The sequence below is a fragment of the Nipponia nippon genome, unplaced genomic scaffold (genome assembly GCF_047370975.1).
Source record: "Nipponia nippon isolate SJK-2023a ecotype South Korea unplaced genomic scaffold, ASM4737097v1 scaffold_1, whole genome shotgun sequence".
NCBI lineage: Eukaryota > Metazoa > Chordata > Aves > Pelecaniformes > Threskiornithidae > Nipponia > Nipponia nippon.
Window position 1 is genome coordinate 30,799,858 of NW_028262290.1, and position 11,997 is coordinate 30,811,854.

Consider the following 11,997-nt stretch of genomic DNA (forward strand, 5'->3'; position numbering starts at 1 on the left):
CCAAAAAGAGACCACCACAGGTAGAACACACACATTACTAACCAAAAAAGACAAATATTGACTAATATAGTCAATACCACACAAATGAACAAGTTATTTCCACGTCAATGTGACAAAATTCATTCCTGATCACTGACATCAGTACATTTGTTTGCATTTATAAATGGAATCATATGTTTGCATAAATAATAGTATTATCATATCAGTTCTGTGATAATATGTCACAAGCAGAAGTATAGGCAATGTATTTCAACAGGTGCCTCAGCTGTAGGAAATGGGGAACAAAAGAAAAAAAAAAAGAAAAAAATTTTTATCTCAGAAATTCACACAGCTAGAACTACAAAGAGACCTTGGTGTCCCGCTGCCTTGTGAAACTCATCAGAGTTTAAACTCTTCATGCAACTCACAAAGAGTTAGTCTTCTAAAAACACCACAGATACAGAAAGATGAGCAAGTTAGCTATGACTTAGAACTCTGAGCAATGTCAGTAGGGTCAGGTACCTGGATAAATAAATCAGGGCACTAAGAAGCCTAACATGCATCTGACTGCTCCCTCATACCTTTCAAGGTCATCGAAATGTAAATACATTGGGCCTTTTTTTCCACACCCCCAGGCCAGATGTGACTGGCACTACTGGAATCAGGGTGGTGGCAGGGAAGTACTGCCAGTCACAGAAGAGGACCTGGAACAGGTGAGGAACCAGGGAACAAACGAGGGCAGAACACCCAGCTCGAATATTGTCAAAGGACAGCAACTACAATGCTGTTAAACACCCAAGGCCAGGCTGAGGCTCTCCCTGCCAATGCTCACAGGATTGGTGCTGGTCCAAGTGTATACAAGGAATTGGCTCATGACGCATCTTTGCAGACTCTTTGTAGAACCACTTATGGTGGTAGGACTCTTTCCAATGCATTGTTTGTTAATTTATTTTTTTATATATATATTTAAGCACAAGTGTGTTCAATTCTCCTCAAAGGGTACAATAAAAATTCTCCAACCATACTCACATCAATTACTTGGTTCTATAGATGCAATCCTATCACACTGGACCATTTGCAAATCCAAGTAGAAATAGCTTTAGACCTTCAGTGATTAAATAAGCCACTACTAGTTGGTCAGTTCTATCCAGTCAGCCATGAAAAGAACCAAAAATCACATAATGGATGTGGTTACAAAGGAAAGAATCAATTCAACATCAAGACTGGGAGACTGTGTGGGTAAACAACTACGGTCCCATTAAGCAGCAGGAACAAGCTCCAGCCCAGTTGGGGGTCTTTGAATCAAACCAGATAGAAAGCTAGTCCCTTGAAAATCAGGACACACAGCACAAAACTGAGAATAGAAGGCAGGATAAGCAACAACAGAAGGTAAACTAAGATTAGAGCAGGTATAGATGAAGAACTAGTCTAAAACATGAGTGGGACTAGGATCCAGAATGACAATTCTGTGTGAAATAGGGAAGAAGAAAACTTGTTTTTTCATTTGTGATTGGAACTGCAGAACTGTGGAAAGGTTGTTAGGTGTGAAGAAACCTGCAGTCGAACAGAAGGAATGAAGAACCGAAAGCAGAAAACAGCCAGAAGTCTCACCCTTTAAATGTGAATTGACTTTGGGGGATTGTCATGAAAAAATGGAGGCAGTCTTCAAAGCACAACAGTGTAAAGATAATGAATCAGACTGGAGACTACTTTATACCAGAAAACAGAGCAAAACAGTGGGGAGGTAATGTATGAATCACTCATCCAAAATTTGTCAATATCCAGGCTGATGGATTATCCCATATTACCAATCCTGGGTTACTGTGATAAGTCGTCTCCATTTTATTCAACATTTTATTGCATAACAATTAGAGACCACATTTATTATTCTAGCCATCCTAATGCACACAGTTAGTGCTTTGTTGATGAATCCGTATTAAGCCCTTTTTAAAACACTTCTTTCCAAAATACTACTTCTCATAATTTAAGCATAGCTTCCATTTTCTCTTTGGACCATTGGATTTAGCTGTTTTAAAACAATTTTGAGTAAGCCTCACTTCCTAAGAGATGCAGGTCATAATGTGAAAGAGACCTGGCTTTATTTCTCCCTACAAAAAAAAAAAAAACAAACAAAAAACCAACCACAACATCTACTGGTAATTACTTTATGTTTGTACTCAATGGGTTTTGTGTTGGGAAAGTCTGTCACCTATGTGTGTGTAAGTGCATGGGCTAGAAACGTACATATGCAGCTGTAAGTTTAGAAACTCATAGCCACTCAAGTGAAAACCAGAATATAAAACAAGACAAAACTTCTGCCTTTGCTTTCGTGCCTCCCACAAAGAGGCCAAATTTGTTTCAGTTTCTTTGTAAAGACTTGACAGGAAACAAACTGAAATGCATGTTTTGGTCTTATTATCAGCTTGTATAAATGAGCACTATTATGTAAACTTTAATGGAGAGACTCTGTCACATGCCAGTTGAAGATGTGTCCTGCTTACAGTAATTTCAAGCATTTGTCAGGCTGTCGAAAACAGAGGTGATTACAGCCCTGATGCCTTGTCTTCTTGTATCATGTCACCGAGAACTGCAGAAGGGAAAAGCACGTGTTACTCAGCTTGCTCCAGCACCACCGATTCTCTTTGCCTCCCTTCATCTGATCTCAGAGTTCAAAGGTCAGAAGAAAACTATGCTGCTGTGACAGCTTTATGTTTAGAAATAGGAATCAAAAAGTGCCCTCCTCCCTCATAAATCCAGAGCTGATTATAACAACACTTGCAGCAGAGAACCAATGTGACCATGTTATTTAAGTGCCAAATTTGTTGAAAAGAGGAACCGATGTTAGAAATTGAATATGGTTTAATATTTTCAAAGGCCTGAACATGAACCTACACACACACACACATCCCCCATGCATTTGAGTAACAATGTTTTTCTCACTGTATTATTCTACATCTAATAAGGAAAAAAAAAGAAGAAAAAAAAAAAAAAAGGTGGAAACAGAGAAAGGAAGAAATGGGTCCAGAGAGTGATTCCCCAGAGGATATCCAAAGCTCTGGTTTTGGTGTTCTGGTTCCCTGTGCAAAAGGGAGGGCAGATACTTGAGAAATTCAGAAATCTATAAATGAATGTGGCAGTCAGGAAGGACTGCAGAGATGCAGTTCCTGCTCCGAGGATTGTGTGATGTTCCCATTAGAGAAGCATTTTATTGGGAAAAAAAAAATATTTTATCTATATATAATATATAAATATAGGAATTAAAATCTGCCTGCCTGTTAAGGTCCAACTGTCCAAGCTGACAGGTTATGAAGCCACCCAGCCGCTTCTTGCTTCTTCTGTGTTCCAGCTTCATTACAATTGCATACTTCTACAGTACTGCACTATCACACAGTTCAGCAGAAAAGTGCAACATCCCGTCTACCTCATAAAGTCCATACTGAACTATAGAAGACATAGTCCTGGAAAATGAGAGATGAAACACTGAATCTTGCAAGTTAAAAAGGAGATGAACGACAAGAAATATTGAGGTATACTATTATTGCATGGCTTTTCCTTGAAAAGTGTTTTTTTCAACCATGCTAATTTTAATTGGTCATATAATTTATATTTCATGGTGAATCAGAGGCAAGACTACAAGTATAGAGAGAACTTTCAGCTCAAAAGCTAAAGTTAATTTGTCCAAGGGTCATACAACTGCTAAAAAGAATTTTATCAGCTTGAAATTTTGGACTGAAGCGGTCCAAAACCATGCTGTGAATCTACGCATATATAGTTGAACCAACACACTAGGTACCAACTGCATTACTAAAGTGTTCAGTGCAACAAAGGAATGACTAAGGTTTTATTTGCTGTAACCTCTCATAGTTTCAGGACAAGTCCACAAAGCAACTTTTCTGGCAAGAAAGTTCACACCAGTTGCTAGTCCTAGGTGTTCACTGTGTATGCATGGAAAGCTAAATCCTAGAGGACTTTGCATGCACTGTGCATGCAGGTGTATATCCATGCATTTAGGGAATAATATTAATTTCCTTTTACACCCTAGATATTGACTGAGAACAATGGAATTAGATATGGAATGGGTAACTTGGCAGGCACATAATGAGATGTGAGCCTCCAAAACACATGAAAGAACAACTATCGCATTGCTGGTTTTGTGGACTGTGAGGTTAGTGGAAGCCCAAAGTAGCACCTGTGCAGAAGATGGAAGACTTCAAAAGCCTAGAATATGACAGTATCATTTTTTTTCCTAATTATCTCTCACTTTATCATATCAACATTCCAGCTAAAGGGTGGAGGTATAAGGGATGTCTTTGCTGATTTTAACGACTATGGACTAGATCCTTGGATTTAATTTTAAAAGTCTTGGTTCCATTTAAAACGTCTTTTACACTTACTTTTTGGGCATCTTCAGAATAAACAATGTCAATTTATGTATCAACACACAATATTATTATTGCTCTCTACAAGTGAGAATTGATTTGATATGGTTCTTTTGCTTTTGAGATTCTCTTTCTCTCCATCAAATAGGTATACAACTTTTACGTTTGTAAAGCATTTGAGCATCCAGAAAATCTGTGTTTGAACTATACTTCAAGGCAAACAACATAGTCTAAAATAAAAAGATCAAAGTTAAAAGAAAGGAGAGAGAAGTATTTCTAACTCAGAGAAACACTATTATAGCTTGAATGACCTCTTAGTAGATTTTGGTTTCTTCATTAAGCTTCAAAATATTGTGCTGCATAGTTTGATACCCTGAATTTCCTTCTTTTTATTTTTTGGAAATTACATCAGAAACATCAAAAGATACTGTGGTGTTCTGATACTGAGAGTATGGGAAGCACAAAAGCAGATTGCCAGAAAAATAGAAAAATAATCAGAAATCCCTATTTAGAGACTAGGATTAAGGTTCAGCCTTAAGTGGGTATTGGATTTAGAAAACCTGGTAACCCTTGTGTAAAAGAAAATAACCTGAATCTGCACCATATTGGGAAAAATACTCAGCAAATCAAAACTGCTAATTGCTAAGTCTTTATTAAACCAGTCATACTGGCATCTGGTTAACCCTTCCAAAAAAGACATAGCTTTCAGATACTGCTTTTTAACTTTCACCTAGGGAAGACTATCTGGCCCATGGGGACGGAAGTTCACTATAAATCTTATTTGTAGGGACATTGTGAAGTAGAACTACAGACTGGAAGTCAGAGGGTATTCACAAGCTGTCATAAAACATGGAATTTTTTTATTGTTATTTATTCAGTTTTAAGAATTATTACACACTGAGGTAACTTCCTTTTAATGTAGCTTCCCCATATGCAATTTGTAATGCATCAGATGAGGAATGTTAGAAATAGGTAGACCTCTCCCTCCTATTAAGAAACATACGTTCTGGTTCCAAAACCTACATGGAAGTGACCAGATGACCCAATTTGCAGGACAGTCCTATTACTCATTAGTCTTTACAGGACAGTTAGAGCCTGAACAGGACATTTAGGTAGTAGAATTGTACACTGCAGTTCCACTCCATTTCAAAAACCATCAGTTATAAATGCCTGTTACTCCTAGCCCTAGTCCCTGAGCAAAGTATGGTGGGCAAAGCTTGGCAGTAGTATTCATTAGTAATGGCATATCTTCAGGTCTGTTGGCAAGTGGCTAATATACGATTCAGTGATCCAACAATTCCATGAAATCAACGAAAAATCTCAAACTTTACACTGACATTTCCTAACCTGCCACAAATTCCTTGCAGTATTGCCACATTTTTGGAAAAACCACGGAGGGGGAAACAAGTGCAAGGTGTTCCTACCAGAGCCTTGACTATATGTTAAGAGAAGGATTTACTGCTAAGGACCAATCTCTGTGTATTAATTGGTTGCTTGCCCAGAGAAGATCAATTCTTCATTTTCATGACCATTGAAGTTTACCAAATGAGAAATAGAAAAAGAAATCATTAGTGCAAATCACTGAAGTTTGTCATCGTGACTGATTTATCACCTTGTGTCTTTTTCATAAAACTGTAAAAAACATTATTTTCTGGAATGGCTTACTTTGTAAGTCCCTTTTCTCTGACATTGCAAACAATTTAATTTCTTTTTACATGTAAATAGGAAAAGCATCCTTAATAATCATGATGCTACTCTACTTGGGTTTATTTTGGCAAAATCCTTTTATAATGTATTAAAATGCCCTAGTTTATACTGTATTTACCCTGGGGGAATGGGGTGAGTAAGTGTGCTCACACAGAGTTACAGAACTTCAAAGCCCTTATTAGACTAAACTGAAACATGGTGATTAACAATTTAGGTTGTGAATTGCACTAGTTTTCAGTTTGTTTGCCCCTGCTAAGAGGATATTCATCTTGGGGCTAGCACAGTGGATTGCCTGAACAGTGCCTCACTAAATCCAAATGGGTTATCCCCTCCAACTGGCTGAACTGCAATGTGGTAAAATCGGCTGTTAGATATCACCAGGATTTGCAATATTTGTGTTGCTCAGTGTTCTCAGATCCATTATCTAACATTTTTATGGTAGTCTGTGCCTTTAAATGGGTTTCACTGAAGAGCTTTCAATAAACATATAATTGACTTTTGGGATGTTGTCTTGACTTAGGAACAATAAAATTAATTCATTTTGAGCAGCTGAGTGCAACTCAGTTTTGGGAAGAGAGAAACAGTTGTCTGTATTGCTGTTATCAAGATGAACACTTTGGCTACAACATTCCTTACCAATTATTTAGCTTTTTTTTTTCAGAGTGTAAGTAGTTCTTTGTCCTACACATGTAACTCCAACAGGCTATAGGCTATGCTGTTCAGACGGACAGTACAAGTTGCTTTTAAATTGTAATGTCATGGGGCAATTAAAGAGAAAACAGTTTGTATGCTGTTAATCTATTTCCTAATTTTTCAGTTTTCTGATTGAAACTGCAAACTGTGTGTGAAAAAGTAGCCTAGAAACGCACAGAAGGCAATAGGAATAAATACATTCATTAAACTTTTTTAACACTTCAGCAATTCTTGAATTTGTCACAATGTTAGATTGAATTATAATGATAAACATAATACAAAAAACCAAGTTTGAGATATGTGAGAGTTCTGACCTTCATGAACTTATGGTAAGGTTTGTTGTTTGTGTTTTGGTTTTGAGCATTGTTTTGTATATAATGTTAATGGTCTAACAATGCCAGACGGAATTCATGCTAGATATGCAGTGGAGGAAGCATGGAAAGAGAAGCTGTTAGATAATTAAGGGTATCGGGAAGTGTTCTGTTCCCCTTTGAAAGGTTTCCCGGTATGTAGTATCATCACAGATTTCTACTCTGAATATCTCTGGATCTAACTCTGTCTTTGCTCTTTCTGCATCCAGACTACATCTCGACTTGCCTAAATTCTCATTTTGTTGCTTTTAAACTTGGGCAGTTTATGTAGGCTAAAAGAATGCACCTTATATAGAAATATAAGTTTTTATTGCTAGTCTAACTGAAACAGTCTAATCAAAGAGTTCTTTTCAGATCAGATTTAACTATTACAGAAAAAGGAAGAAAATATTACTACTAAATAAAAAGTCCCAATAATATCACAGTTAAAATTATTATACATGCTTTCTAGGCCTTTCCACTGCTCTACTGGGTCCCAGGATTGACAGCCTCAGTCTGGGGGAAGGTTGTATTCAGTCATCAGCATCCAAAGTCCTTTCTAGAAGGAGTAGGGTGTTGTCGTGGTTTAACCCCAGCCAGCAACTAAGCACCACACAGCCGCTCGCTCACTCCCCACCAGTGGGATGGGGGAGAGAATCAGAAGAGTAAATGGGAGAAAACTCGTGGGTTGAGATAAGAACAGTTTAATAATTGAAGTAAAATAAATTAGAACAGTTAAATAGGCAAAGCAAAAACCGTGCACGCAAAACAAAGCAAAACAAGGAATTCATTCACTGCTTCCCATCGGCAGGCAGGTGTTCAGCCATCTCCAGGAAAGCAGGGCTCCATCACGCGTAACAGTTACTCGGGAAGACAAACACCATCATACCCAATGTCCCCCCCTTCCTTCTTCTTCCCCCAGCTTATATACTGAGCATGACGTCATATGGTATGGAATAACTGTTTGGCGAGTCTGGGTTCAGCACCCCCCCGGCTGTGCCCCCTCCCAGCTTCTTGTGCACCCGGCAGAGCAGGGGAAGCTGAAAAGTCCTCGACCGTGTGAGCGCCATTTAGCACCTATTTAGCAACAGCTTAGCACTACTTAGCAAGAACCATGTGTATCATCGACATTGTTCTCATCCTAAACCCAAAACATAGCCCCATACCAGCTACCAAGATGAAAATCAACTCTATCCCTGCTGAAACCAGGACAGGTGTTGATAGTAAAGATTTCTTCCTCTTCACTCTGGGATATACTTGGGATTATTTTCCTACATTTTCTACTATGCCCTACATTTTACTCTTTCTTCATTGCTCTCTAATTCCATGATCCAAATCCAAATTTGGTATATATGATATTTTGCATACAATAGCTACCTGTTCATTGTTATTCCTTAAATTGTTTTACCCAACTCCCAAAGATGCATTTATTTAATAATGGATATTTAACCACTGGTAAATTCTTTGTAGCTTTAAGGAGTCTGGTAACATTTTGTGCCCATGCTTTCAAGCCTTTGCTATAATCTCCTGTTCTCCTCTACACTGCCTTTTTATTCTAGAATCATAAATAGTGCATTCTACACAGCATAGTTGCTTGTTATTGCTATCTATTAATTACAAATAGTACATATAACAATAGATGTTATACCACACAATTGAATAAAGCTAAGCAAAAGCTAAAGCAAGTGAGAGAACAGTCACCTTGTTAGACAGCTGTTACAGCTAAACAAACTTAAGGAAACTCTCATGTAGTTGAAGTTTAGGTAAAACCTGACAAGCCCTAAGGTCTACGTTGTTAGCTTAGCATAAAGCCTGTGGGCTGTTGCTGTAGAAGTTACACCATATTCACTGAGCTACAAGTCTACAGTCTCTTCTTCTGTTAGATGTTAGTGTTCATCACAGGTATCGTACCAGGAAATGGCTGCACTCTAGGCAGCAATTAGGCCTTTGTCTAAATCTCACAATTAAGATTTCAAATATGACATCAGAAAGCAGCATCGTAAGGAATGCAGAGAGGTTCAAGGCTGAAATAACAAAATCATGAATTTAGCTTTATACACAACTTGATCATTCTGATTTCTTTTCATACTGGTTTCAGTTTGTGACATAAATCAAACATAGGTAAGCTGCATGGAAATTATGCAAACTTCCCGATGTTACTATAGGATCTGATATGGAGATTATTGTATAAGAGTACTATCACCATGCTGGATTACAGTAACGGTCCCTTTTCATATTCAAATCAATGAATAACAGAAACGTTGATATAAGAATATTTTCACCTTACTACTTGGTCATCAGGTGTACATAAGTATACATGCCAGACCAGAAGCATTTGCTCACAGGTTTCAAACACAAAGTAGAAGTGTTTCACTACACAACCCAACAAGCAGAAATTTCCCTCAGAGAACTCTACTATGCTTTGTAAATCTTCATGCCTTTATAAGCAGTGGGAACATGGCATACAGGTGGCTAAGATCAGAGATTTAGCAATAAAACACCATTTCATGACTTATCTTTTTTAGCCCAAAAGGAAGTCCCTTCTTTTATGACAGAAATTCATCTATAATCTGCCACATTCAGTCTAATCCACATTGAATGGGTGCCCACCCTACATGGACAATTATTTTCACTCTGTTTTCATCCATATCGTTAGAACAAGAATTTAAGACGAATAGTTTAAAAACCCAAACAAACTAGCCTTATCTGTAACAGGCATTTCCTCTAAAAGCTCTTGGAGTAATACAAAAGTTCTCCCAATCACTAATCATGAATTACTAGTTCTTCTATGCGAAGAAGAGGATTTGCTCCAGGGATGTCAATCAAGGTTTTTCCCTAAACATTGGGTTTTAGATTTCTTTCCTTTTATTCAGACATTTAGTATATGATATCCACCAACAGTATGTTTTCTAAAAAGAACATGATAGTTGGATGCCGTATATGTGTTTGCATTCAGTAAATGTATAGCTTAGTTCAGAAGTCTTCAATATCAACAGGAACAGATGGCTTCACAGGCATTTATAATTATTCTATGGAGTATTTCCTCCCTCCATTTTCATTTCTTTATTTTCTTTACTTGAGCAAATAACATTTTCTAGCAAAGATCGGTCCTTTTACTGTGTGGAATAGCACACCCTGCACACGTTCCTGGGCAGGAGTGTTTCACTTCCATAATGAGGACACACAACGTGTGCACCAATGACTGCTGTAAAGAGACAAACAATGAGATATACTAAAATTCAATTTTCAGTAAAGTATTGTAACTAAAACTTCACATATTGAGGTCCTGCAAATGAAAAAATGTGAAAAAGGACAAAATGTAAACCTCCCTTACTAACTTAAGTAAAGTTCATTCACAGACCATTTCGTAAATCTACAATTAATGTTTTTACCATACAATAAATCTGAAAATTAGTACTGTCCTTTGTAACAGCATATTATCAATGGAGAATCTTCAGAAGTTCCAGTTTCAGGTACCTGTTGAGAAGCTGTGAACACCTACCTTAATTTGAAGCTTTTCACAGTGTCTTCAGGGTGTATCTACAAATCACTGTCTCAGCAAGCACTTCACTCTGCACAATTTAACATTAAGCTATATGGGTCTTTTTCTGACATGGTATCAATCTATGTACACAGTGCAAAGGCAGGAAAAGAGGTGACAATGCCTTACACGTGCGCTGGGATTGCAGATATAGAGGTTGTATGGGGTGTCAGTACCCAGCTGTTGGCATCATGGGCTGCAGGGCTGCCTCTGTGAGGGGAGGCCAGGGCTGCCCCCGTGCCAGACACAGCCAGTTCCAGCCGGTTCCAACAGACCCACCACAGGGCACAGCTGAGCCCCACAGCCAAGCTGGTGGTGCCTTTGTGGAAACGTGTTTTTGAAAGGCTAAAAGGCAGAGTGGAGCAAGGAAAAAGAAGTGAAACAGCCCTGCAGACACCAAGGTGAGAGAAAGAGAAGAGGGAGGAGGTGCTCCAGGCTCTGGAGCAGAGATCCCCTTGCAGCCCGTGGAGGGAGACGTCAGAGCAGATGATATTCCTGAAGGAACTGCTGCCCGTGGAGAGCCCAGACCACAGCAGAGGAAAAGTGTGAGGAGGAAGGAGCAGCAGAGAGAAACCACCACGTATCGACAGCACCCTCCACCCTCTGTCCCACCTGCACTGTTAACGGAGGGTTAGCGCAGTGGAGTTGAGCCTGGGAAAGGGAGAAGAAAAGGCATTGGTTTAATGCCTTTTTGTTTCCCACTAACCAAAATAGGTTTTTTTATGTATTTCTTTTAATTGGCAATAAATTAAGTAAATTTTGTCCAGGTCAAGTCTGTTTTGCCCATGACAGTGTTGTAATTGGTAAGTGATCTGTCTATCTTTATGTCAACCCATGAGCTTTCTTGTTCTTGTCCTTCCTGTTTTCTCCCCTGTCCTACTGATGGGGAAGGTAAGCAAGCAGTTTGGTGGGATTTTGGATGTTAACCATAGCTAACCCACCACAGAGAGAAAGAAAATTTAATGTGAGAACATTATGTCCATTTTAGATTAATAAACATGAAAAAATAATGCTGTAATGAAATAGATAACAGTCGTAACAAAATAATGACATTGTTTTGTGATGGTAGAAAGCACTTACGTAAAGGTTGTTCAAAACAGTCTAATAAGGACTTAAGGTGCATAAGCAGAGGGGCTAGTTATGTTTTAAGATGTGTAATGGTTCAATTACACACCTTATCAGAAGCCCAGTTCTGGCATCTTGTTTGTTGCCTTGGACAGAAACTGTTAGGGGGATGGCTACAAGTCTTATCTGGGGATTAGGAGTCCTATTAGAAAAGGTTTCAAGTGTTGAATATGCTCACTCCTCTTTTCTCAAGGATGAAAAATGACTGGATTACAGTGTGTAA